Source organism: Falco punctatus (genome assembly GCF_963210335.1).
Source record: "Falco punctatus genome assembly, chromosome: 2".
NCBI lineage: Eukaryota > Metazoa > Chordata > Aves > Falconiformes > Falconidae > Falco > Falco punctatus.
In genome coordinates, this window is record NC_137581.1 from 32,173,492 (window position 1) to 32,200,339 (window position 26,848).

General features: G+C 44.4%; 1 protein-coding gene across 1 annotated transcript in view; it reads right to left on the bottom strand.

Moving 5' to 3' along the window:
* CBY2 (chibby family member 2) overlaps window positions 1-26,848 on the bottom strand; it is a 50,841-nt gene that overhangs the window by 16,599 nt on the left and 7,394 nt on the right. Inside the window, exon 1 of the mRNA XM_080375839.1 lies at window positions 1-26,848. This exon is cut by the window's left edge and continues 16,599 nt beyond it; it is cut by the window's right edge and continues 7,394 nt beyond it. The gene's annotated coding sequence lies outside the window, so the exon portion shown is untranslated.

Here is a 26,848-nt window from a genome sequence, read left to right on the forward strand (position 1 = left end):
TTCAGGAGAGGTGGCTGAGATGGCTGGTTTGAACTTCTGAAGAACTGAGGCTGTGGACACTGAAACAGACCTTTGATGAACATTTTAAGGTCTAAGTGCTGACTGGAATCTGAGTTAACAGAGACAAGTGCAGCATAGGACTAATCAGTAGAAAAAGGCTGCTTAATCCAGAACTGTTGAGAACTAAATTAGCAGTGTACCTTTGCATTTTCTTATACAACATTTTCCTTAAAGTTGGCTAAAGTTCTGGCAAGTAATTTATGTGCTGAAAATTATGATTTTCGTGATTAATATATGATTACTAATATATTTGGATCAGATTTCGTGAATATCATCAGATGTCTGTATAAGTACATCAAAATTGGACATGCTGCAACAGCTCACTATGGAATTTTTTACAGCAGCGACACTGATTTTGGAGCTAGACTCTCAAAAGGACAGAGATGTCGCTCACAAGATTATAAGGGCAGAAATAATGCTGAGTGTGTTCCCCTCCCTGCCAAGAGACAAGTAACCCCTGCTCTGTAAGAAGGGTTTGAACTAACTTCCCAGCTGACTGCTTTGTCCACAGCTTCAGGCTACCCAGTTTCTCCAGGTGAAGCTGTTTCACTATACAAAGAACTAAATATTAATTGGAACCAAAGCCATATTCCCCATTTTAGCGGCACTCCTTACACCAGGCTGTTCAGCTGACCTTGCTGTCCTTGTTCTTGATGATATCTGGTTCTGGAAAGAATCCAGTGGGAGAGAATAGGTATTCCCACACATACTCATAGAATACTCTCCAGTTTCAAAACTCAGCTCCACGCTGGGTTGCAAGAGGTTACCATCCAGTGATGGGTTGGAAGTCAGGGGGAGAGCAAGGTCTGAACTGCTGCCGTGAAGATCATGCAACACTTCAGGGTTTAGAAGAGCTGTTAAAGTGCCTGCGATCAAAATAATCTGTCTGTTGGGGGCAGGGAGGGGTGTGTGTGTGTTAGTAAAAGTGTAGTGTTTCTTTGAATTGGAAGCATCTTCTCTTTTTTTATGTGCATTACGTTCCCAAATCTCTATTTGATAAAACTAAAGGTGCCCACTGCTACTTTCTACCATCCCAAACACATCTGTCCTTCTGAAATGCCAGTCTCTGTTCATGTCAGCACAGGTTGGCCTCACTGCACATTCACCCGTGGTTCTCCAGGGCATTAAGCCTGGATGCAAATCCCACTGAGTCACTAAAAAGATTCTTGCATATTTAAGTGATCTTGAATCATCTCCTGACCTCAATAACCAAATATAGAGTAAAAATTATGCTTTCTCGGTTTTTGAGGCAGTGAAGTGTCTAGAGAGAGTAGTGGTGGCATCTCTGCCTCGTATTCTGCCCAGGAAGAGAAGAATGCACTTGGTCAGCAGTGTAAAAATCAGTAGTAAAAACCTCCAGAGCAGGTTTTTTTTTCAAACAGATAAATGGCTTGAGGGACACATCTATGTCACCATCTGTTTGGACTAATTGTCCTTCCAGGGACACGATCACAGTGCTGCTGCCTGTGTGCCTGGGTGTAACCCTCGTGTGCAAATGCTCTGCAAAACACTAAACTCTGCATACTCGTGTCAACACCAGCCAGGATGCCAGGTCAGCTGAGAGCTGAAATGGAAGGTAAAAATACCTGCTTTTACACCTTGCTTCTGGTCCTACTTTCATTTCAGAAATTGAGCAAATCATCTGTCCTCATACCCCACTTCCTCAGATTCTCAGTGAGTTTGAGATACTTTCTGATGCAAGCTGTCTAGAGAAATCAGTTCTTACTTGTAAAGTGCTTTGAACACGAAGAACACCACAGTAAAGAAGCCCTAAGCATCACTCTTATTTATCCCCATGATTATAATACACACATTGTTTACAAGCTGAAGCAAAACATTTGACTTTTGCTATTAAGTGACATCTTACAAAGATGTCAGGCTTTGTGTTGTTCTACCTTAGATCTCGTTCCCACTTTAGTTACATTCTACTTCACCTATGAATATTTAAAGAAAAAAACATATCAAACCACATGCAGTCTCTTGGTCAACTCTAAGCCATTGCCTGTCAACGCTATTGCATTGTGTGGTGCCTCTGTGATATACTGCTTGTGAGCCTTGCCAGCAAAACACTCACAGCCCAATTACTGCATCACTCTCCTACTTCTGTCTGATCAGACTTTACAGAGCACTCTGTGTTGCTGAAACAGCCCATTAGTTGTTTATTGTTGAGTATATACTAGAAGTAATGATCAGCAGAGATGACCTTGCACCAACAAGCTCCTTGCTCTTCCCTTATACTATGACAATTCAGATGGGTACGGTTGCCTCAACATGCCATGTGTGACCATGGCATATCCCATGTGGCCTCCAGGAGCCACCTTGAGAGACAGGCCCGCCACCAGGCTGTGCCAAACCTGTTGGCCCTGGTCTCTGATACCCACAAACCCCAAACAGCAATAGGCTGGTAACAGACTTGAGCCCTTTGTGGTTTGTCAGTCAAGTGATACTTCAGCCCTCATTGCTGCACTGGTTAGGTTCTGCTGGCTGCAGGAGAGCTTAAACACTTCACTGTCCTGTAGGTGTAACATGTAGACATCTCAAAGTGGTTGCCTACAGTTTAGAGGTGAATCCTCCCTGGCCCACAGCGTTATTGGACATGATGTGCCACCTCCTAAAGACGTACTTGTCTCACCCTGCACTGAACACTGAGGAGCCTGCAGTTGTTAGCCTTCTCAGTTAGGTGGTTAAAGCGAAGCCTCAGGCCCTGGCAGATCACTCCAGCTCAGCTTGGCTCTCATGTGCACCCTGCAAGGCAAGGTGCCGCTGAGCCAACGACCGCTGCATGGCCTGGGACACCTAAAAGGGGTCAGCTTTGCAGAACCAAAATACTGATGTTAAAAGTAAACACAGTCTTCCTAGGGGTTACAAAAAGCCATGTGCAAAATCCTTGTCCCTCACAGGCATCAAGCAAGAGACTGCAAAAGGTGTGGGGGTGGGGGAACACTGAGAAACGTCTCATTTCATGTGCAAGGCCAGGAGCTGAGAGTCTTAACAAACAGAGCAGACCATGAGAGCACAGACTCAAGCTGCGACATCCTGCAAAAAGACGTGAAGTTTTGGAATTGAGAGCGTTTCAGCTCATTTTGAATGCAGCGGTTCTTCCACGTGGCAAGTCTCGCTGGGTGAGAGGAAAAGTCAGCGGCTCCATTCCTGATTGACAGGGAGAAAATTGAGGGTTCAGGCTTATTAAACAATCTCTAATAGTGATTTATGGGGTCCTATACATTTTAATCTAAAAAAAAAAAATCATGTAATTAGCTAAGTGTGCAATCCTGTACATTAATTGTCTATTAGCCACTTCTTAATTATAATGGAATGCTTATCAAATAACATGTGATGGCCACATAGCACCAATTTAAGTCACTATCAGACCAGCTCCTACTTTAATAAGGATCTGTTTAACTGAAATCTAACCATTTCATTTTATTTTAAAAGCTGTAAAGAAGAGGAAGATCTTAAAAAATTTGTGTCCCGTTGGGGTTTACTAGATGCTATGCTATAAGCAATGCTACATGAAGAATCATGAAAGCAACATTAAAAATCCATTCAGATGCTAACCCAGATGATCAAATGGCAGAGCACGATGGAAACCTTCCAGGGCAGAAAGACATGTCTCATTTAGAAATGCTGGCTAGGTCAGGTGTTTCCTGTCTCTTGAATGCCTGGCTTTACAGCCTTGATGTTCAATTGACATACATTTGTGCATGTACATTTTCTGACATTTTTAAAGGGACTAACTGAGAGATTTTGATTATATACAACCACATTGATCTTTACACCTGCCACCAGTGGGACTGGTAACACCTCCACAATTTGAGTTAAACAGGGTATATTTGCAAACACAATAACAAGTTATTATTTTATACACAAAACCATGCTATAGGGAGACACATATGATGCAAGGAGATAACTGTACTGTCAGTGGGTTTCACAGGTATGAGCTGACTTCCAAGGAACCTGGAGAACCCAAACAAGTTTTAGATCTGTGGGATGGTTTCCTACTAGCTCTTCATCATAGCCCAGCTCCATTAGCTACTCTGTACCTCTTCTCTGTTTTCCTCAGCCACTGCTGGTCTGGTTTCTTTCCCCTACACCTATAGATCAGTAAAAAGTATTCAAAGAATCATGGAATTATTGAATGGGTTTGATTGGAAGAGGCCTTAAAGACCATCTAGTTCCAGCCCCCTGCCATGGGCTCACTAGGTTGCTCAAAGCCCCATCCAGCCTGGCCTTGAGCACTGCCAGGGACGGGGCATCCACAGCTTCTCTGGGCAACCTGTGCCAGTGTCTCCACCACCCTCATAGGAAAGAATTTCTTCCTAATGCCTGATCTCAATCCACCCTCTTTCAGTTCAAAGCTGCTCCCCCTTGTCCTGTCACTACATGCCCTTGTAAAAGCCCCTCCCCAGCTTTCCTGTAGGCCCCCTTCAGCCACTGGCAGGCTGCTATAAGGTGTCCCCAGAGCCTTCTCTTCTCCGGGCTCAACAACCCCAGCTCTCTCAGCCTGTCTTCACAGCACAGGTGCTCCAACCCTCTGATCATCTTTATGGCCCTCCTCTGGGCTCACTCCAACAGGCCCATGTCCTTCTTATGTTGGACATAAGAAGAGCTGAAGGCAGTACTGCAGGTGGGGTCTCATAAGAGAGGAGCAGAAGGGCAGAATCACCCGTCTCGACCTGCTGACCGTGCTTCTGTTGATGCAGCCCAGGAGCTAGTTGGCTGTCTGGGCTGCAAGTGCACATTGCTGGGTCATGTTGAGCTTCCCATCCACCAACACCCCCAAGCCCTTCTCCTCAGGGCTGCTCTCAATCCATTCTCTGCCCAGCCTGTATTTGTGCTAGGGAGTGCCCTGACCCAACGTGCAGGACCTTGCACTTGGCCTTGTTGAACTTCATGAGGTTCACATGAGCCCACCTCTCAAGCCTGTCAAGGTCCCTCTGGGTGCCATCCCTTCCCTCCAGGGTGTCCACTGTGCCACACAGCTTGGCGTTGTCGGCAAGCTTGCTGATGGTGCACACAGCTCCAAGGTCTGTCCTTCCACAGCATTTTCACCTGCCACAGTTGCACCCAGAGTTTGACTGGAGCTGATGGGATTGTGCAAAAGGAGCTTCTTACAAAAAATATAAATAACTTGAAGGGTCTCTGAAGCCTATTGCTGGACAGTGTACATTTGTCAAATTGGATGTGCAAAAAAGCACAGAAAGGAGCAGCTAATATAGGCTCATAGCAAAACTTGAAACGTGGAGCAGTGCTGAAATGAGACCATTTCAGGCCCTGTGGAGCCACTGGTTTACCTTCACTACAATGTATCATGCTTTGATGGGCCACAGCACGCACTTGCAGAACACAGTTTTAGCACTTGTTCATTTCAGGGTTCAAATTGCTGTCAGAGTACTTTTTTAACAGTACGCCAGAAGAAGAGCGGTTTCAGCAATAAAAAAATAGAATAAACAGTTAGATCCCAGGCACTATTGTTAAGCATGCTTAGGAGCAGTTAAATAGCCAATTTTAGAAATGTTATGCAACCCGTAGGAATGATTTTATGCCAGAGAAGGAGCCCCTTTCACCCATTTCCCTCAGCTTTTAATCTGTGAAGTCTGTCCCGGGGTGAATGAAGGTTACAAAAGTTACCTGGTCTTATAAAACTACCTGCAAACATCTGTGCAAATTTGGGGTCACTGTCTGTCCGATTGCTCTGTGGTGGCAGTTAAAAAATAACTGGAACCAGAACACACATCCACCCCAGAGAAATGCAACAAGAAAGAAATAGGTTAAATGTCTTCATATGTGTCCGGAGGATATCATTAACATTAATGTAGTCATAAAGCAGCACCTGCTGGCACAACACAGCAAATCTTTGCCTACTACCAATTAACTCTTCAAAAAATAATAGAGAACAGTTTTCACCCTTCTCGCCCCAAGCACAATAACTTGTTTCCTGCTAAGGATTATTAATTATAATGTCCCTGCTGCTTTGCCTTGCTCAAATGAACAGTTGTATCAGTGGCATCAGCTTCATAGTAAGGTGTATCTCAGCAGGAGCCAGTACAGAGTTTATTGAGCTTTAGAAAATATTACACTACTTTTTGTTACTATTGTTGTTCCTTACTTGGTGTAGTGCTTTCACTCTTAACCATCCAGAAGGAAAAAAGCCACAGATCTCAGTCAAAGCACAGATCTCAGCTAGGTGGAAGGACAAAATCCCTGAAGATGTTCACATTACTGTAATGTCAGTGATTCAGTGAGCAAAGTCTGAGAAAAAGGCTTAGGTGGGGTGAGGCATGCGACAAGATCCGGAGTGACGCTCCTCAAACACAGCTGTAACCCTGCCCTGCATTGCTAAATGTGAACTGCAGTCAGATTGCTGGCAACATTGACGGGTAGAGTAATGGAGGTGACCCTTCTTCTGGGGCCAAATGGGTCACTCTGTGACTGTGCAGCTGCACATCAGCGGTGTGCTACTAGCTTGCACGTGCCCTCAGTTCCCCTCCAGTAGTCTTTTACATAAGCTCCAGTGCACTCAAGCAATGACACCCACACCTTGGGCAAGGTTTCTGGTATGGTGGCCCTGGGGTGCAAAACACCATCATGTGTACTGTCCAGCGGGCTCACTTATGCCTACATAAGCTTTGGATCTCTGATTTACTGTGTAAGGGACACTGTCTCTTCTGCAAGGTCTCTTCTACAGCATAAGTCATGTTATGAGACTGAGCTGCCAGTCGTCTCAGACAGCACCAGGCATCACTCCTGGTCTGAGCAGTTCTGGCTCTTCAACTAGCAACGCTAATCCTTTTCTGCCTGGGGAAAAGGCAGTTCACCTCTTTCCAATTGTAAGCAGGGATGAGATGGAAGAAACGCACAATGCCCATTGAAATATTTTGCAAGGTATTTAACCTGAGCGTTGTGGTAGAAAACATAAGCCATCTGGACTTTCTGTACAAAATAAACATACAATACGTGGCAGTCAGACCATTAACTGAAACATTGTTTTGCATAATACAAACACTGAGTTTACACATTGTGCCGATGTTACTCTTCCTATCTTACCAAAGTCACTTTCTGCATAGACAGAGTACCAGGAACGTGATTTACTCTTTATACTTTTCACGTAGGTTATCACAGATGAAGTACCATGGCGCTTGCTGCTGAATGGATAAACACCAAGGTCACTGGTTCCCATACTTAGAAAGAACATAATGGGTCAGCAGTTCCTGTCTAAAGCCAAGTAGTCATTAGTCTGTAGCTTGTGGAAAGCTGCACAACTGCTCCTCTAAACGTGTGCCAACCTGCACATTTGTTCACAAATTTGAACAAACATGCAAGAATAGTACATCTGGTTGCAGAATCTGTGCAAACGCTTTTTATGAGACAGCAGTCTTTCCTGAACCATGAAATGCTTTGTATTATTTGCTGCTGTGATTGTCACGTCTTCTGTATCTAACAAGGTACCTGGAGACTGTCCTCCTATTTCTAGTCAAGATTTCTAGTTGACACTAATAAGAAGACAGCATACTAACACCACTTCTTTGAGGCAGAAAGGGGCATCCAGTGGCCTGGAAAGCCTCATCTGAAATGACTGAACCAAAGCCTGTCATAAGCTTACAAACAAGGTGCAGACATCAGCCTGTATCTCCCTCACCTTCCACCCCAATGCTGATTAAATTCCGCAAGTCTCATCCCAAGAACAGATGAATGACAGAAAAAAGATATTTCTGTGGCTTGTGGGCCGTTTTTTTTCAGTGTATCTTTATCTGCTTTGCCTGATTGATCAAAGATACTGTTATCTGTTGTGCTCTATAGTCTCATTGACTAGGTTCAGCCTTGCTAACCCCAATCCTTCAACAATGATAAAACTTGCTAAAAATAAGGACAGTTTAAAAGATATATAAAAAAAAAAAAAAAAGAAGGGTTCTTTTTATTTGACATCTGGTTTCTGGATCTTTAGAGAGGTCAAATTTCCTTCTCACCCTGGGAGACATAAAATTACTTTTTTTCTGATGACAGTCGATGTTCTCTTACAAATAATGAGACATCTGCCTAATTATTTGCCTTTGTTTCATCATATTTACTTTTTCTTTGTGATTTCCGTCCCAGAATTTTTCCTTGTTATATAGGGAGTAAAACACCACACTATAAGCATTTATTGCACACAACTCTGCCTCAGAAGAAAAAAGCAGACAGACGACTAGGCAGCTAGCTACCTCCAGCTCCTCTGGCCAGTGTGATTATTAGCAGTCCTTACAGCCCTATCAGTTCTGTTGCCTGCCACTATCTCCATTTCTTTCTCTTTGACCCAGCTCCACCCCACCAAACACTAAACCCTTAGAAACCATCTCCAGCCATCTCCATTTACACCTACGCACAACCCTCGCTCTCCTCTTTCGAGGAAGCCTTAGGCAGTACTGTTTAAAGGTAAAAATTCAGATGCAATAAACATGTTTGACCAAATGAGACCAGAAATTGCTTGCCTTGTTGTTGAAACCCGTCATCTTTGATGCACAACTGGCACCAAAGCATAGACATACCTGGGTGATGGCTAGGGCTGAGCTGCAGACCTCCTGGGAAGCCTGCTAAGGAAACAGCTTCTGAAATGTAGGTGAATGTTGATACAGCATGAAACTATCCTTCTGTGGGATACCTGTGCTCTTAGAGAGGAAAACTACACACCACTGGAACTACAGACACAGAAATCTGAAGCAGTATTTCCTCCAAATTACACATATAAAACACCAGTACCTGAGAAGTAACATCACACAACTGGTGTGGTTTGTTTTTTGTTTTTTTTGGTTTTTTTTTCCAAATGGCAGAATCACTGAAAAACTTCCGAAGTAAAAAAAGCAGATGTGGGTAACAAAAGTTGAACTAAAATCTGGTCGGACCATGAAGTTTATTTAAAAGATACTTGTAGTAAATGCCTTGTCACTTGCATATACATATGAAATAAGCGATAGAGATAGTGGCTTTTCATTATACTGACATCTTCTTGCAGTGTCTCTGAGAAACCACAGGTACAAGTTCACATATATGTCACTGCACAAAGTGCTCGTGGTAATAATTTTCATGGGGAAAATAAAGCACTTGCAGGATCGTATATTTTATGTCATAACTTCAGTTAATGTCCACATCAATCAGATATTGTCAAAGCTGTTTACAGCCCATGCCTGGATATTTCCAGCTTTTGACATGTTATGTCAAGGAGAACCAGAATCCTTGAAACATAATTTTGTCACTCTCTCTACTTACTCCTTTCTTTCCATCTTCAATTTCCCTGGTAAACTCTTTATATCATTTGCAGCTGCTTCAGAATCCCACTGCCACCAGCTCATTAGCAACATCAAGATCACATTATTCCTCTTCTGTGAGTCTGCCCTGGGTTTCCCACAAAACTTACAAAGCCTAAGATTTCCATATTCAAGTGGGTTCAGCTGCCACATCCTTCTAACCTAAGTTGCTCTGTTACTCCTTTGAACAGTACATTACAGGTTAATTTCTTTCATCCAGTTCCAAGAACGTACCATTGTTTCTTCTTTTTCTTCAGTTTTTTCTTCTTGCATTTGATACCTCTATGTCTGGCAAGTCATAATTTGCTGATTATGAGCTGTGTTTCTTCTGAGGTTTGGCCAAAGTTTAGAACTAGCCTAAGATATCATAGTCCCAAAAGAGAGTGTGAGGAGGAAGAAGGGTTGGAGGATCTGTATTTTTTCTCATGAAAACTGAGGTCTGGAATCAGAAATGACCCTTTCCTCTTTATTTTTGCCCAGATTAAAATCCAAAGTTTTTTTCTCCATGCATACCATGTGTCACGTAACAAGGACTCTGGAGTCAGGTATATCAGGCCATAAAGACACAGTGCTCATTAACGGAGTACCAGCACAGAAAATTTCTAGCAACATCCACTGAAAAGCAACAAGCCCAGATGTGCTTTACACCATCACCAAACGAGGTTAACTCAGCCTGATGGACTGTCCTTAAGAGACAGGCACTGGACTTGACAATGAGCCCAGGAGAAATGGATAGGTGCAATTTATTCAAAGGACTCGATATCTCACAGAAATGGGCAGGGGGAAAGGAGGAAAACGCAGGAGGGGAGGAGAGGTGTCAAAAGCAATCCAAAACTTGTGCAGGCAACTGCAGCATAAAAAACCCAAACCAGTACTACCCTAAGACCTTGGTCGTAAAGTTTAATGGCTTGTTATCTTTACAAAGCCTTCAGCAACACAGAAGGAAGTGCCTGTTTCCCCTCACTTCATATATTTACTCTTGGGCACTTTCTTTTCTCTCTCTCTCTCCCTGTTTTAGTCTAAACAATATATCTGGTTTAAGCACAACCATAAAGCAGACTGTTAGCAGGGACAGAGGTGTGTGCTGACTGGAAACAGCCCCGCTCCCATCCCTTCCCCAGGTTGTTTCCCAATAGCCACACTGAGGGCAATGAGCCTGCGATGCCATGATAGGCCATGAGCGTGCACCAAGGGTAGCAAAGGGACAACACGGCCTAGAAACTGGCCGGGATGTGCCTGAGTGCAGCAGCTTCTCAAGCCTTTGAGATGTTGTCAAGCATTTTTTTCCTATAAGACATCTATTAACACTGGATTATAGAATACCCTAATAGGCTTGCATGAGGGGCATTGTGAGACAGACAGACCAACGGGCTAAAGACATCAGGAAAACATTCCAAGCTCAGTTTTGGCAAAAGTTGAGAAACAGAACTGCAAAGCCTTCCAAATCTTGCTGCAAATAGGCTTTCCCTTGGGTTTAATGGGGACAAATTCCTATAGACCCCATTTTAAGTCACATTAGTGACTTGAGATGCTTCATCATTCTCTACACTACATGAACTGCAGACTTTTTGTTTCCCAGACTCTACTAATAACAAGCCCTATAATTAGGTGTCTGTCCTTTGCAATCAGCACTACAACATTCTGTTCATAGGAAAAAAAATGTAGGGTGGGAGAACCACTCAAGAGCATAGGAAAGAGCTGTCACCAGCGTAGTGTGACTGGTTAATGGCTTCAAAAGCATTATTAGCAGAGAACAGTTACTTAATCTTGGTATGTAGCATGCTAATAAAAATGCTCTTGTTCATTTGTCTGTCTGATTGAACCCAACACACATTTTGTGTTCAAACTCATTTTGTCAGCCTGCAGTAGTTAAGCAACACTTTTCTTCTGATTTCATCCTCCTTCGTACCCACGAGCCATTTTCCTGGCTGACTGGCCACAGTTCTTGCTCATTAATGCTGGTGAAGATTTGCTTTTGAAGTTTGACATAGCAAGGCACTGTAGGAAGGCATGCTGGAAAGATGCTGCCTAGGTTTTTACCCTCCTGTTTTGCCCTGGTTTAGGAGTGAGAATCAGACCAACACACATGCAGTTTGCTGGTTTCTGTTCTTTGATTTGCAATGAAGAGCCCAGCTGTCAGCAGGCAAGAACCAGGCTGTTACTGGACTATCTTGGAAAGCTTTGAGTAGCAGCAGCAGGAGGCTTCAGCGTAAAATCTTGGCCCATTGAAGTCAACGATATCAAGTGAGTCAGAGACTTCACATCCAAATGCAGATGCATTTTGCCAGTCTTATTATAGCCAGTAGAGCAAAAATTAATCTGATTATATTACCCCCAGTAAGGCAAAAGTCTGCTGTTCATTGCACTGCACTGCTGAGCCCACACCAACTCCATGAGCCATTCTGGCGGGGTCTGGACCCCCTTTCACATATGGAGAAGTAAATTTCCCCACCAAGTTGCCTTTGACTACATTTTTTAGAAGAATTTCATGCCAGAGCAGCATCCCATTCTTCACTCCAGCTAAACTGCCTCTGGAGGAAGGAATGACAGCTCTTGGAGATAATCTTCTGCCCAGTGCTTCCCCAACAGTCTTTTTATCTCTGAAGTTTCCAAAGCCAGGAGGGTTATTTTCAGGGCCACACATATTAAAATTAATGCTAAATCAAAAGGACTGCCTGCCGCGGGGCTTGATTGGATAGGATCGCTTTCTGAAGTCAAGCCGCGTGTAGATCATTTTTTTTCACCACCTAATCACGATTGTGAGAACGTAAATCATGCGAATTACAATGAGCAGCGTTGATGAATGTGCACCACAGGAACTCCAGCTTCAATCCCCTTTGAGGTCACTGCTGGAGAAAGTCCTTTCCTCAGGCTGGATTTCTATTGCCCAGCACATCCACTCCTTAGCCACAATCTTTTGGAGGAGATGAGAAGTATACCACCTTTGCTTCTGTTTTGCCTATAACCTTTCTCTCCTTTTAACTGGAAAATGAAGCCTGCTAAGTGTCTTCGCTATAAAGGTTTCCTGTATTATTTTTTTTTTAATTCACATACAACCAAGCTCTTAATAACTGGATGTAAAGCAAAAATCCTCAGGAGCATGACACTGAAGTCTGCAAGTGCATGGGAATTCAGTCCTCTCAATATTTATATTTAGCATTAAATACTTCATTCAAAAATAATGATTTTGACTCCTGAGGCCTTCCCCCTCTTATCTCAAAAACTGTTCATATACATGCCCGGGATCTCTATGCAAATATAAAAAGGGGATTAAGTTGTATGTGTAGTAAATCCTGCTTTTACATTAAATAGGTAAGAACTAACAGAGGGCCTTTGGATTAAAAATAGGTCTCTGTTTGCTGAGTAGACTAAAACATTCTTTCCTCTGGCTGCCCTGCCATGCAGGAATTGACTTTTTCCTAGTGAGAAATTCGAGTTAATTATAAAATCTATAGTATATTAGAGGTATGCACAGTAAAATACATGATTTTGATTTAAGTTACTGTATATTAGGAAATGTCCCCTGCCTCCACAAAACCACCTATCATTTTGCAATTGGAAGTGGAGGCCCAGCCCCCATCTGACAGCACCACTGCAGGAGAAACTTCCACATCTGAATACCCTCAGGGAAATTCCAGGGACACAAGGTGAAAATCGAAATCACGGCTCTCTGGAAGAGGAGGCAAGCACTGCCCCCGGCCCCAGACATCTTCTTTGACCATCGTCTGGTGTTTTCTCCTCACTCTTTGCAGGAGGAGCTGGGAGGAGGAAAGCTCCTCTAGCCCCACCGGCCCTTCAGCCATCAGCTTATCAATTGTATCTTCTTGGACCACATGCAAAGGTCAAACCCACTGACATTTTGGTTCACTTTTTACCGCTGGTCCCGCAGAAGAGGAAAATCAGGCTGTGGCATCAAGTTGAAGGGCATGTAGAGCAGAGGGCTCTGCAGGCAACTCGGCTGCATGGCTGCTGACCTGGTCATGTGGGTTTTTTTGTTTCACCTGTCCTAATCTGTTCCCTTAAAACAAACAAACAAACAAAAAAAACAACATCAAGACACTGCCAAGCCGAAGTTTAATTCCTCTCTGTGCATTTTGTAAGGTCATCCCCCGTGCCCACCATAAGCATTGTAGCCAGTGTGGATAATATCCCACAGTCTGATGGAGGGGTTCAAAGGAACTGGCTACAAAGGGTGAAAAAAGCTGGAGGCCACAGAGATGGGGCCACAGCTTCCTGATGACACCGGTACTGCTCAGAGCTGGACTTGAGCAAGAGCTCCCTTTAAACCTGTCTTTCCTTTCAAGAAATCTCTGAATTAAATGAAGAAGCAGTTTTTGCCTGAGTCATTGGCCTTTGTGACTTCCCCAGGACCCCAAGCCCTTTCAGCTCAGATGCTCAGCTGCCAGAATAAGAAGCAACCTAATTTCACCTCTGAATGGGAAGGGAAATGGCATATCTATAAAAGACCTAAACCTACCAAGCTGGAGAGCCCTTTTTGAGGACAGCAGGGCTTACTAATTCACTCCATGCCCCAGCACCAGCAGCCAGATGGGGTGAGGATGGTGGTGTGCTGGGGACCATGGGGGCAGCTCATGCCAGAGAAAGGTCAGGATGCAGCACAGCAAAAAAAAAACAACTGCAAGGGAGCCCTTGGGTGGAAACCATCCACCGTAAATTAAATGGATAGGTCCAAGCATGAGATGCCCAGGCTCTCCTTGTGGAGAAACACTAAAAGGCAATTCACTTGCCTCCTCTCAGGGCTTGCCTGGGTCAAGATGCCTCAGGTGCTGGCAGTACCGATCCTTCCCTGCACTGAGTTTGCAGGTCAGCATCCTGCTTCCAGCAAGCCAGGCAGTCCTGACCTCTCTGAACACAGTCTCACACATCCCACACCACAGTAAGTCCCTGTTCCCTCCATCCTCCAGTCCTGCACAAGGCTCCCACCGCCCTGCTGAAATTTCCAGAGAAGGTTGCAAGCTGGCAGGAACCTCTGTCTGCTCCACTGTTACGGCCCTGGGAACCGCAACACCAGCGGCCAGACAGAATTGGGGGACAATAGGACAATAGGACAACAAGGGGAAGAAGTCCACTAACTCTCAGGGCCACTGAGGACGAGGAGGATGTCCCAGGCACCTACCCATCAGCAGGTCTCTGCCTACCCCTCGTGGCAGGGGGGTGCATCTCTTGTTTTCCTGGATACTCCTGCCTGAAGAGTTAAGCCTGTCCTGGGATGCCTGTTCAGGATTTTACAAGGAGGAAGCCCTTTCAGGGCCTTGCTGTGACTGTCAGATGCTGCTTTACCATTTACCTATGTGTTTCCTTGTGTCATGGTTTAACCCCGGCCAGCAACTAAGCTCCACACAGCTGCTCGCTCACTGCCCGCACCCTGGGATGGGGGAGAGAATCAGAAGAGCAAAAGTGACAAAACTCATGGGTTGAGATAACGACGGTTTAACAGTTAAAGCAAAAGGGGTGCATGGAAGCAAAGCAAAACAAGGGATTCATTCACCACTTCCTACCAGCAGGCAGGTGCTCAGCCATCCCTGAGAAAGCCAGGCTCCAGCACATGTAACTCTTACTTGGGAAGACAAGCGCCATAACGCTGAATGTCCCCATAATGCTGAATGTGTTCCCCCCCCTTCCTTCTGCTTCCTCCGGCTTATAGGACTCAGCATGACATCCGATGGTACAGAATATCCCTTTGGATGGTTCAGGTCAGCTGTCCTGGTTGTGTCCCCTCCCAGTTTCTTGTGCCACTCCATCCATCTCGCTGGCAGGGCCCAAGAACAAAAAGTCCTTGACTCAGTACAAACACAACCCAGCATCAGCCAAAAACATCCATGTGCTGTCAACATTGTTCTCACACCAAATCCAAAACACAGCATTGCACCAATTACTAAGAAGAAAATTAACTCTATCTCAGCTGAAACCAGGACACCTTGTTACTCCCATTTTTGTTGCTGCTTTTCCCCATTTTCCCTTTCACCCAGGAGATGAAAACCAAAACTGTGCATGAAAAACCCTGGCACTGTAAGGGGTTTACATAGGGAGAAGGAGGAAGCTGCAGGGTGCCCCAAGGGCTGTTGTCTTCCTCAAAGCAGGTAGGGATAGAAACACAAGGATGGGTGGTGGGAGGGGAACAGGTACAGAGCTGACCTCCCTCTCCAGCCCCCCAAGCCCTCTCTGAAGTCAGATTTTCCTGAAATGTAAGAGCAACAGTTGGTCAGACCATACTATAACATACCTTAATTAAAAAAAAAAAAAAAAGGAAAACTAACTTTCTCCAAAATCTGCTGAGAGATTCGAGGTGAGATCTGGAGCCAGTGCCCCCTGGCTGCCCCCATCTCAGGGTGCCAGCCCAGACCCTCAGGCTGGCAGACTGTACCAATGGCATACAGGGACAGTGCAGCCTTGCAGGCAGCCTATGGCCAAGGTGCCTATGGATAGCATGCAGGCAAGTGGGTTTTAGGGCATTTGGTAGGACTGTGCCTCAGCAGGGTCAGTGCTGACAGCATTGGCTCTTGGCTTCTTTCTCGTTATCTGCTCTTTCTTCATCAACAATGTTCACATTCATTTATTTCATTATTTTATTCAGATTACACCATCATAGATTTCTACTTCAGCACTTGTAGTTTTAATAGACAGTTCTGTGAATATATGTATTTTTTCCTGAGACTTACTGTAACATTTATATTGCTAGATGCACACTTAGGGGAGCCTAGCATAAAAAAGAGGCTCAGTTGAATAGTGTAAGTATAGTTTATTCCATGAAGGGAAGCAGGAGACATCAGAGAGCTTCTCAGCTCTTTCTCAGCATAAGTGCCTGCGATTCTGTGATTTATTCTGCTCTAAACCTACAGTAACTGTAGTTACTCAGTATTTCTGTGAATTTACATCACTGGCATTTCACTGGGTGCCTTGTGACTATGGCCTTTAGCTCTGTGTTTGGGGGCTAATGGATTAGTTATGCATTATTCGCCACCTGTAAGAAATGCTGTTCCAATCTCTACAAAATATTTGGCTTCTGTGGAGGACAGGGTGAAAGGCAATGGTGCCTGATCTTCCTTCTAGTGCTGTGGGACGTGAAGCAGGAAGGACTCTCCTGCCAAAAGACCTTTGCATGGATGAGAGGATCAGGTCCTGCATGCCAAAACAAGCACAAAATGTTTCTACCTGCAGTTCGCTGCAGTGTTAGAAATCAAAGCCGCAGTCGGCAGTAACTTCAGCTCCGTGTTACACAGAGCCAAAGCCAGTAAATCTCCAGCAGCACTGTCAGACGAGTCCTTCTCACTTCCAGAGCAGGAAAGAGCCAGAACCGACCACTGGCAGTGTTAATCGGGGATTTCTATTCTTTCAGACTATCTGACTTCAGCTTACTCCTTGTCTCTTGTGACACAAATCCCAGAACACATGCTAATAACCATGATTTACGGCTGGAGCCGCGTCGTTTTACTGTATCATGTAATTGTTATCCTGTTGAAGGGCTGGGCTTTCTGAAGAATATTCATGGGCTGTAGCTCATCAGCTGTGCATACAGCATGTGTCGTCTCTGCTCCACGGCCCAGGCAGTGACATCTGCTAAAACCAGGTTTATTTGAAAATCCCGGTGGTAGGGGTCGGTAGTCTGATTCTGCATGCCCCTCCTAAGCCTACATATTACAAATGCAAAGGAAGAGAAGTTACTTTTCTGATTTACCAGAATATAAGGGTTTAACTCCTAATTTGCAGGTGTTAGTGGTGGCAAGCAGAGGCAGCTGCTTCTCATCTGTGCACCTGCAGAAACAGCACAGTCTTTATGACCTTGAGGCTGAGTGAATTCACGGGGGCTTGGATCACCATATATTTGCCGTATCCTTCTAGGATTCCTACAAGTGGCCACTGTGGGTTGCAGAGAGGTAGGCAGCCCCTCAGCTGAAGCTGGTGTCAACCACCATGGTGGCATCCAGGCTTCTGGATGCAGCCCTTCAAACTACAGACACTGCTGAGAGGAGTATTACTGGCTCTGCCCGCCCTTACAGAACTGGTGGGATGCAATAGGCACAAAGGCCGCACAACAGGAGACCACTCAAGAGTCTTCTGTGTGATTTACGGCAACCAATTGCTTTCCAAACACCTTTGAAAGCGCAAAGTGCAGAAATGGAGTTATTTTAGGAGATTGTTTTCTCTACAAGAGCAGTGGTTATAAATAGAAATTTGGAGATCTAGTCTGGACACAACTTCAATGACAGAAATAGGTGAAACAATCTGCCTGGTTTCAATGGGCTTCTTCTGCAATTATTGCCCATATTTATTTTTTTTTTTTTTTGAGAGAGATAATATTATATTTATTATATTTATTATATTTAATGTAAAAATGCACAGAATGTATATAATAATAATAGTAGTGTGTATAATGTACACATTATTAGGAAAGTAGTTACTATTCTTCTTGGATCTGTAAATAGGTCCCCATATCCGTATATGCATATATATACACATATAGCTGCTTTTTTAGCCTTTAAGGAAGTGTGGACTCCCACCAGCCCAACCTGCCCTGGCTGGGTAGTATTGACCCGTATCTCTGCGCATCGCAGCACCCATGGTGCCAGTGGGCCCCTCTGCTCCAACAAAACAGGGAGCCTGCAGAGACGGGAAGACTTCAGACTCTCCTGGGCTGTGAGTCTGACAGCTCCTGAGATCACATATTGCTTTGTAAAGTCCTGCCACAAAGTCAGATCTAAACAAAGTAGAGGCACAATCGGAAGCCTTTGATTGCAGTGGACTATAGCGTAGGAGATTATAAATCCCGTAGGATCAAGCAGGCGTTGCCTAGAGGGAAAGATTCCCTCTACAAGCACAAATATCTTGAAGATAGCAAAGGAAAGCTGAGGCTGACTAAACTCATATTTACATAGTATTCTCTCCAGACCCACTGTGGTGTGGAAATTCCCCTGCAATGCCTGTGTATAAAAATCTCTCTAGCCTTATGTACGTAACACCCCCCTACCTTTTGGGATATGTGCGGGGAGCTTACAAATGGAATTAATTTAGTTGACATTTTGCAGTACGGCACAGAGTTTAATCCTCATTTGATGGCATTGCACTCTCTGCCTTCTGCGGCTGCCCAGGGAGTTACAGCCGTGCAAATAATACCATTTTCCTTCGGATGATCCCATAGGGAAGGTGTCACCTCTGAACATATCTCTGCAGCACCCAGCAGAGCTGCCTGGGATACTGCATCCCACCAGATGCTCTCAGCAAAAGAGCTTGCCAGTGTTCTCCTGGCCACCCTTGCACCCAACAGGGAGCCCGACCCAAGGGCCATTGTCACAGAAATGGTGAAGTCAGATTGATTTTTAATGGGGGATGATGGGAGAGTTCAGAGTAAGGAAAAGAAGGTTTTGATGGCAAAGTTGGCAGCTGTGATGGGAACACCAGCATGGTACCGGGCAGCTCTGTTCACTGGCCCCACCAAGCTCAGGGTAGTGCCCCAGGATGGGGATGGCAAGAGGTCCTGCCATGACCTCCTGTGGGTACATCCAGCCTGAGTGCAAAGAAGTAGGGGCTGCAAGATGGGACATGACAGCAATAGCCAAAGAAATATAGGGGTAACAGCACCAGAGAGGCAATTCCACTGTTATTAACACAAACACAGTCATCTCGCTGCCTTTGTCTCCTGATGAATCAGAGGAAATTGCCTCCAAAGCCCTTCGCCTTCCAGCTACTTCAGCTGTGTTTTTTTCTCTAAGATTCAAATATTCTGACTAGATTTCAGCATATTATTATGAGAACAGAAGAGCTATAGAGAAAGTGAAGCTTCACAGAGGAAATAGCCAATAAATGTTGCTTTGAATTCACTTGCTTTTTATGGTGAGCTCTGATGTCAGGGACAGATACGGCTTTGGAGAAGACGTGTTGCTGTGCTGCAGATGTGTTTGTGAATACTTCGTGGACAATCTCTTGTGACACTGTAATGGGCAGCTTACCATAATCTATTAGATTTTTAAGCCTGTCATTTTGATGTGACTGATTTTTCTATTTAACACCAGTCTCCATGAACTATGAGCTTACAAAAGCAAGAGCACTCTTCTTTGTGTGGCGATCCTATCTGGCCAGATTAGCAAAATGTTTATTTGCATTTTGAAAAAAAAGATTGGGGTTGGTAATGAAAATATGTATCAGGTCAAGTGAAAAATATGGCGGTTTGATATCAAAATCTCAGAATGGCTTGTGATGGAGAGGGGGAGGCAAATTTCCAAAGCAGAAATCTTTAATTTTGGCACTTTTAAAATGCGGCGTTTCATCCCTCTAATTTGCCATGGGCTTTTTGTTTCGAACATTTCTTTTGATGAAAGCAAGCATGCAAACAAAAAACACCCTATTTAGAATTCAATAAAATGCTTCATTTGATTCTCTTCAGTTTCCTGGAAAAGTTCAACATGAACATTCAAGTACTGCATTTCTTCAAATTGTGGGGAAACTGCTGATGCGCGAGTTGCACAGCTTTGATGTGCCAAGTACCGGGAGAGAGTCCTCTAAAAGCTACTGTATTTCATATTAATCAGCAGGACCGTCCTAATAAGTGAAAGCTCAGCGTGGCAGGTACGGTACAAGCACAGAGCCAGAGGCTGTCTGTCCTGAAGGCTTTACCCTCCTGATATATGATTCCCATAGGGTCAGCTATATGGTTTTGTGCAAAGTGGTAAGGGAGAATGGGAAAGTCCATTTCAAATGCCTTACCACCACTGGAAAAGAAGCTCTCCACACTTACTGTATAAGCTGATTTTTCTCTTTTGTTATAGGGGGAAATCAGGACAGGAAGGGTGACAAGGCAACACTGACAAACGGTATATTAAGGAAGAGATCCTACCCGTAGGCGCTGATGATGATGCTGTGTGGAGCCAGGCAGGTGAGTTAAGTCTTCATGTTCGTGGCTCGAGCTCTTCCCCTGGGCTTGAAAACTCTTCGTTTCAGCTGTGCTTTTACTAATTCAAATTCCCCTTTACTGAGAGTGCAAGAGAAAATTTTTTAGAAGCGTTACTAAGAATACACTCTAAAATGTCCTTTAAAACATTTGTGGAAGAGGAAGAGTTCAAGGCTGGCAGCCAATGTTAAGTGATGATGGTGTGCAGGACTTACCTAGGTGAATCACAGCACCTGGCCAGAGGTGAAGTGTCGTGCACAGACGTGGGGCCAGAAAAGCCCCTGACATTCAGACATTGCGAAAATGGCATTGGCTTGCCCCAGAGCAGTTGCTGAGCTTGCCCAGATCCATACATTGCCATCCAAGGGAAATGGCAATTACAAGGCATTAAAGTGGGGAGATGAAGGTGACTGTGAGTTGAAGGAAGCAGCAACCAAAACAGCTGGGTGGGACCTGACTTCCAAACCCCAGGTGGAGGGGCATGGTTATTACCTTCTGCTTGGCACTGATGAGGTACGTTTGGAATGTTGTGTCCATTTTGGGGCTCCCCAGTACAAGAGACACGGCCATATTGGAGCAAAGGGTCACCAAGACATGTAAAGGCTGGAGCCTATATGCATAAAAGAAAGCTGAGAGAGCTGAAACTGTTCAGCCTGGAGGAGAAAATGCTCAGGTACATCCCATCACTGCCAATAGATGCCAAATGAGAGGGTGAGAAGACAACCAGCTCTTCTCAGTACTGCACTGTGGTTGTATAAGGGGCAGCAGACACACACTGGAGTACGGGAAATCCCAATTAAATTAGCAAAAATATTTTCAGCATGCGAGTAGTTAAATACTGGAGTCAGAAAGGCTGTAGGATCTCAGTCTTTGGAGGCATTTGAAACTTGACTAGACAAAACCCCAAGGCCCTTGATCTAGTTGACTTGCTTTGGGGAGGGGCCTGGACCCTGGCAACGTCCAGTGGCATCTGCCAGCCTGGCTTGTTTTGTAGGTCTGTGACCATGAAAACTTGACACAGGAAGCAAAAGGACAGCAGTACAATGATCAGTAGAGTTAGTGACATCAGAGATGCTTTAAAGTATGATGAAGAAGCAAAGGAATCTTAACAATTTGTTATAAGAGAAATTACAGAATTGTTCATGAAAGGCTAAATCACAAACTTTTCCAAAGATGGTTCTCTAAGGCGATGAAAATCAAGCAATGTAATTAGATTACATAATAATGAGATACTTTCTGTCCCAGCAATGAAGGATGCTGTGCTAGACTGCCACTTGTAAAGCTAGGTGCTTTAAAATCAGGTGTAGACAAGTAGCCCAGACAAAGCAGTAGTAAAAGAGAAACTTTTGGGGTCTCGCTGGTTTGTTGGTATTGGTTTTTACAAGTCCTGGATCAGAAGGAAAGTTTCAGAGAACTGAAAAAAAATTATCCTGAGAGAAGTATAAGAGGAGAATTAAAGATAGTCCTTAATGTGAATCAACAGAGCTGGACAGTATGGCTTTTGCCAGACCAGCTCAGTGATTTCTTTCAGTGAGGTGTATAAGTTGACAAAGGGAGCAGTATTGATACCCTATAGATGTGCTTCTCCGCAGCATCTCAGTCCATCCTGTCAGGCACTTGTATTAAGAAACTGGACTAGGTCAGCCATATAGATTAAAATGCTCTAACCACCATGTCTCAGGCCTATGCTCTTTAGTACGCAAGGACACGTAACAGTTGACCATTGCCAAAGTCCCACAGAAACAGTGCGGGCTGTGACCCTGTCTAGTCAGCACCTTCACCATGGATGGGGCTGTGACATTCCTGCTTGGCATTTGCTTACTCTGTTCTCAGAAACTGTCCCATCAGGGAAGCCCAACTGAGGGGTGAGGAGCACGTCCCACTGCGTGGTCCCTGTACATCTGCAGTGCCCGCAGACCACTCTGCCCATGTGGACAGCAGGTTACATAGCCTGGAGGTGAGTCAGGTGCCCAAATGTTTTGAGCCTCCTGCATCAGTAAAACACCTGGAAACAGCTGTCTCTGCAGTCAGGCAGAGCATAGGAACATCATTTCCAACAGGAACTGGCAGTGAGGGACAGGCAGGAGAAAAGGAGGTTGCAAAGCACTAGTTCTGCCACACTAACCTTGTTATTTTTCCCTCCTTTCTCTTTTGACATTAAACAGGCTGAGTGCATGAAGGGAAGATGCAGATACAATTAACCAGATATTGTAAACAGGAGGGCAAGTAGCTTTTTATGGCTAGCTTGTGTTTCAGACACACAACTATACAGGATAATGCAATAACAAAAATCATGCAGTATTTATCCTGAGTTTATTCACTGCAAGTCCTTTGAGAGATGCTTTTGTTTGTCTTTATTTAATTGGCATGGTCGGATGACCACCAGCAGGTCCAATTAAACAGATTCAATAGATTCCACTGTACATTTTTATTTTTTTCTTCATCAGCATGTAGCATAAAATGTCCAAAATAATTTGTCTGAGTACTAGTAATGAATATAAAGTGCACTCTGTTCCAGTCCGCATACAGTAAGTTTCAGCTGTACTGCATTTTACAGCCAAAGCAAACTAGGTTAATAATTAAATCACCGATGCAATCTTTAGTACAGCCTTAGTGGGGATGAGGGTACCATTGCATAACGCAAGGTATTTGGTTTGGGCATATCTGAACCTAGATAGGCATTATGCTATCTTTTTTAGCTACCTTAAGCTTTGGCATTTCAGTGTTAGGTGGATCCTATTTAAGAAAATCCCACCAATGGGACTTGGGGATGCCCTTAATATCAGGTATTTCTTTAAGTGCTTTGTTGAATTGGAGCCTAGTAGATCCTCTTGAAAAGAAAGTGATTTTCAATCTAATAAGGTTATCTTAGTGTGAACATTTTAACTACATCAATCAATATGCCCGTCAGGACTAAATGACTAATGGGATCTCTCTTTTCTTTCTTTCTTTGTTACCAGAATGATGAATTGACTTTGCCTGTTGCTGAAGATTCTCATCTCCTTAATGCATTGCAGATAAGTTTAATGGACGCAAGCTGTCAGGATCTGGCACTACCAGCCCCAACCGAAAATATTTCTCCCTGGTACTGGGTCACCAGATTCCAGCTCTGCTCTCACAAGGAAAAATGTGAAAAGGTTGGAAAAGAAGTACACGACTTCTGAAGAAACCTTCAATAAACAGAGAATACGAGATTATATTAAGCGGACTAGTCTTGCTCACAAAGCCATGGGGAACAGCAACAGGTTCCCTGCACAGAGAGAGTGTGGCTTTCTGCAACAGAGACTGGATACCAAACTGGGGTCCAAGTGGGACAACTTGTCCTTGTCCTAAGTTTAAATCGGGTTTTTAAAGTAAAGTTTGAACTTTTTCCATATTTCTTCTTTGAACACGCTATGAACATGCATTCCACCTGTTATAGGAGAGCCCCTAGGATAGCCTGCCTTGGCACAGCCAAAAATGCACAGCCAGCACGAAAGAGACAGGCCAATCTTTGAAGTAAAGGGTTACCTATTTCCTAGAGAATTCATGCATTTGTCCTCCCTGGGGGCTGGCCAACAGAAGTGTTTTCTGCTCATTTTTGCATTTTTCTCAACACAAATTTGCCAGCTCCCAAGAATGAGAAAGATCAACTGTTTGTACATGTAATGTTTGTTTTTGAAGAGCTTTCCACGTGGAAATCAAGTATTCTTAGCAGGTATATGTGTGAGCTGTATCCTTGAAGACAAATCTGCCCCATCAAGAGGCTGAGGATCTGAAACAGCCACAAGTGACTGGAAGTAAGTGCATGCAGAAACCTCTCTCAGTGCTATCCCAGGCAGTCGCTTGTTGAATTTCCACATCACAATTTAAAATTCAGATGAAATATGAAGTTCCTTTCAGCCTGTTTCAGTAGCAGGCTAGTACTTGGACACAAATAGATTTACCAGGCAGACTCAAGTATGGGAATGCCTCATTAGGAACCTACAGTGAACAGTTAATACGTCTTCAAGAATTTGTACACTACAGTGATTCAGAGGCTTCTTTGGCCTTCTTCAGTCTCTTTTCATTGTTTTTTGACTTTCGTAAGAGTGGCTTATGTAATCTGAGTAACACCCTTCATTTCAATGCTTTTTCTGGCTCCCTGTCACATCCATGCCTCTTTTTTTCCCCAAGTCTCTTACTCTTCTACATTGTTTTTCCACAACTTACTCTGCCACCCTACTGCCCTCCCCAAATGCCTCTATGTCCACCCTCTTTCCCCAGACCTCTGCCTGCCCGTGGGTGTCTCTCCTCTCTCCCACCACCTTCTGCATACACCTGCCCCAAATCTCTCCCTCTGTCCTCTCTGATTTTTTAGAAATAACACCTCTTGGGATGTAGGCACCAAAGTAGGTTGCATAAGCGCTGGTTTATTTCATAGAGGATTTTTGCTGATCTGAGAGGTACAATCAACCCGGTAGGTGGGGTGGTAACAGACCCCAGGTCTGCTGCACTCTGCATGCAGGGGGAAACGTGCAGCCTGTGGCCGCTGAAATAATGCAAACCTGGAGGAGAAAGGTGCTGCTTTGACAGCAAATCCCTCAGGACACTTCATTTGCTTGTACGAGGTGTTCAAGCCAAAATTACCAGTCTCCTCCCCATGCCTGTAGCACCATGTCCTTCCCACAGAGGGGTAGCCCTGGTCCCCTGCCCCGTTGCCCCTACGCAGCTGCACGCCTCGAGTGGGGAAGGTGAAACACCCATGGGAATACGCTCTCCCAAGGAGTCAGTAAAATAAGCAGACCCAAGCTACTTACAGATAAAACCTGAATGGAAAAGCAAAGTAAATTAGCTTGTAATTCTTGTCTCTTCTTCTCCAAAGCTTGCCCTCGGTCTCCAGCAACTTCTTTTACAGCTCAGTTTTGGGAGCTTTTCCTTTGCTCTCACGCAATTTATTATACCATTAAAACCGATGGGGAAAAATGTTCCTCGTTAAGGTGGGAAGGTTTTATCTGAAATACAAAATAATGAAATGGCAAGAAATCTTAAGGCAAGAAAAAGACCCCACTGTTCTTCACAAAAAGAGGATTTTTTTTGTTGGTTTGTTTTTTTTTTTTTTCTTTTTAAAAGAAAGCTTTTTCTTTCCTCTCCAGCACCAGCAACAGATTCCCCGTCAGTTCAGCCCACTGGCTCTAAGCCGAAGGAATCCAAGTAAGGAGAGTAATTGGTAACATTTTTTCTATATAATTCAGTCACGTTACGTTGTATTCATGCCGTATGCAGGCAAGCAGCAGGAACACCGAACAACTGGAGATTTACAATATGCCTGAGACATCCACAGCCTGGCAGCTGCTGCAGTGCCCCTGCTATTAATAAACTGGAAGTTATGTCTGTCCAAGTTGTTGTCTTTGGACCCCTCAGCATTTGCTGTATTAAAAGGAACACTGTCAGCTTCTGAAGAGGGTTTTTTTAATTTTTTTTTCTTATTTGTTGGACTGATAAATCCCATGCAGCATCTCCCCAAGTGGCTGCAATGTGTGATTTTTATTTTGCAGGCTGCTCTTCCAGCTGGGGAGGAAAGGGAGGTCTGATTCCCCAGCCACGGTAAATCAGTGTAATACCACCCTTCACACCACTGATGCTGCTACAGCAACATGGATTTACATTGGCTGGGGATGTAACTCACCCCTTTCAGCTGTCTGATATAAATATTAGACATATCTAATCTTCCTTGCAGACAGAGGGAAGGGGAGAGAAGAGAAATTGGGTAGAGGCACTCGTTCAAGAGACAAATAAAGACCAAATTCTTCTGCAGTGTACTTTAAATGTCACTCAGTCCCATTGATAATATTCCTTATATGAATATCTGAAGGATGTTTTGGCTTTTCTCCTTAAAGATGCTACCACATGTGCTTGGCACCAAGGGAAATGGATATAAGCAGCTGTCTAAGGGAAGTCTGTTGTATTGCTACGTGAACATGCAGCAAGGTGGTTTTTTTCATTATAGGGTTATAAATTCATAACTTGCAGCCCAAAAGAAGCTCTATTTCTTCCCCAAATTATGAAAATGTTATGGTCTGAGGTAAAGCCTCTGTTGTGATATCAAGGGAAATCGGCCTTACGGTTTCCAGGCTAACAGAAAGGCACTACCCAGACGTAACAAAAATGAGATTCCAAACCCATCTGAGAAGTCTGTGCCTTCCCACGAGGTGTGGACCTGCTGCCCCAGGAGCTGAAGGGGACCCAGCAGCAGCAGCATCTTGCAGGGCTGGCCTGAGCTGTCCTTAAGGGACCGGCCGTGATTTGGGGTGCATGTGGGGTGCATGCAGCCAGCTGCCTGTACATTGCTGGGGCTGCACCCAGACCCATCACAGGCAGGCAGGTTGCTCAACCTAAGAACATCTCATCCTCGAGCAAACTTCAGCCTGACCCATGGAGCAGCCCAAGTCACCTGCCCACCCCTGAGTCCCAGAACCGGGGTCCCCATGAAATTTGCGTTTGATACCTGTCCCAGTTAACCTGCACATGGCCCTTTCCTGGGCTCTGCTCCTCATGCATAAGGCAGAAATGATGGTGTTTGGCTACCTCAGCAGAGCTGGGAGAGCAAACACATGATGAAAACACCACAGCATCACTGCTCCCC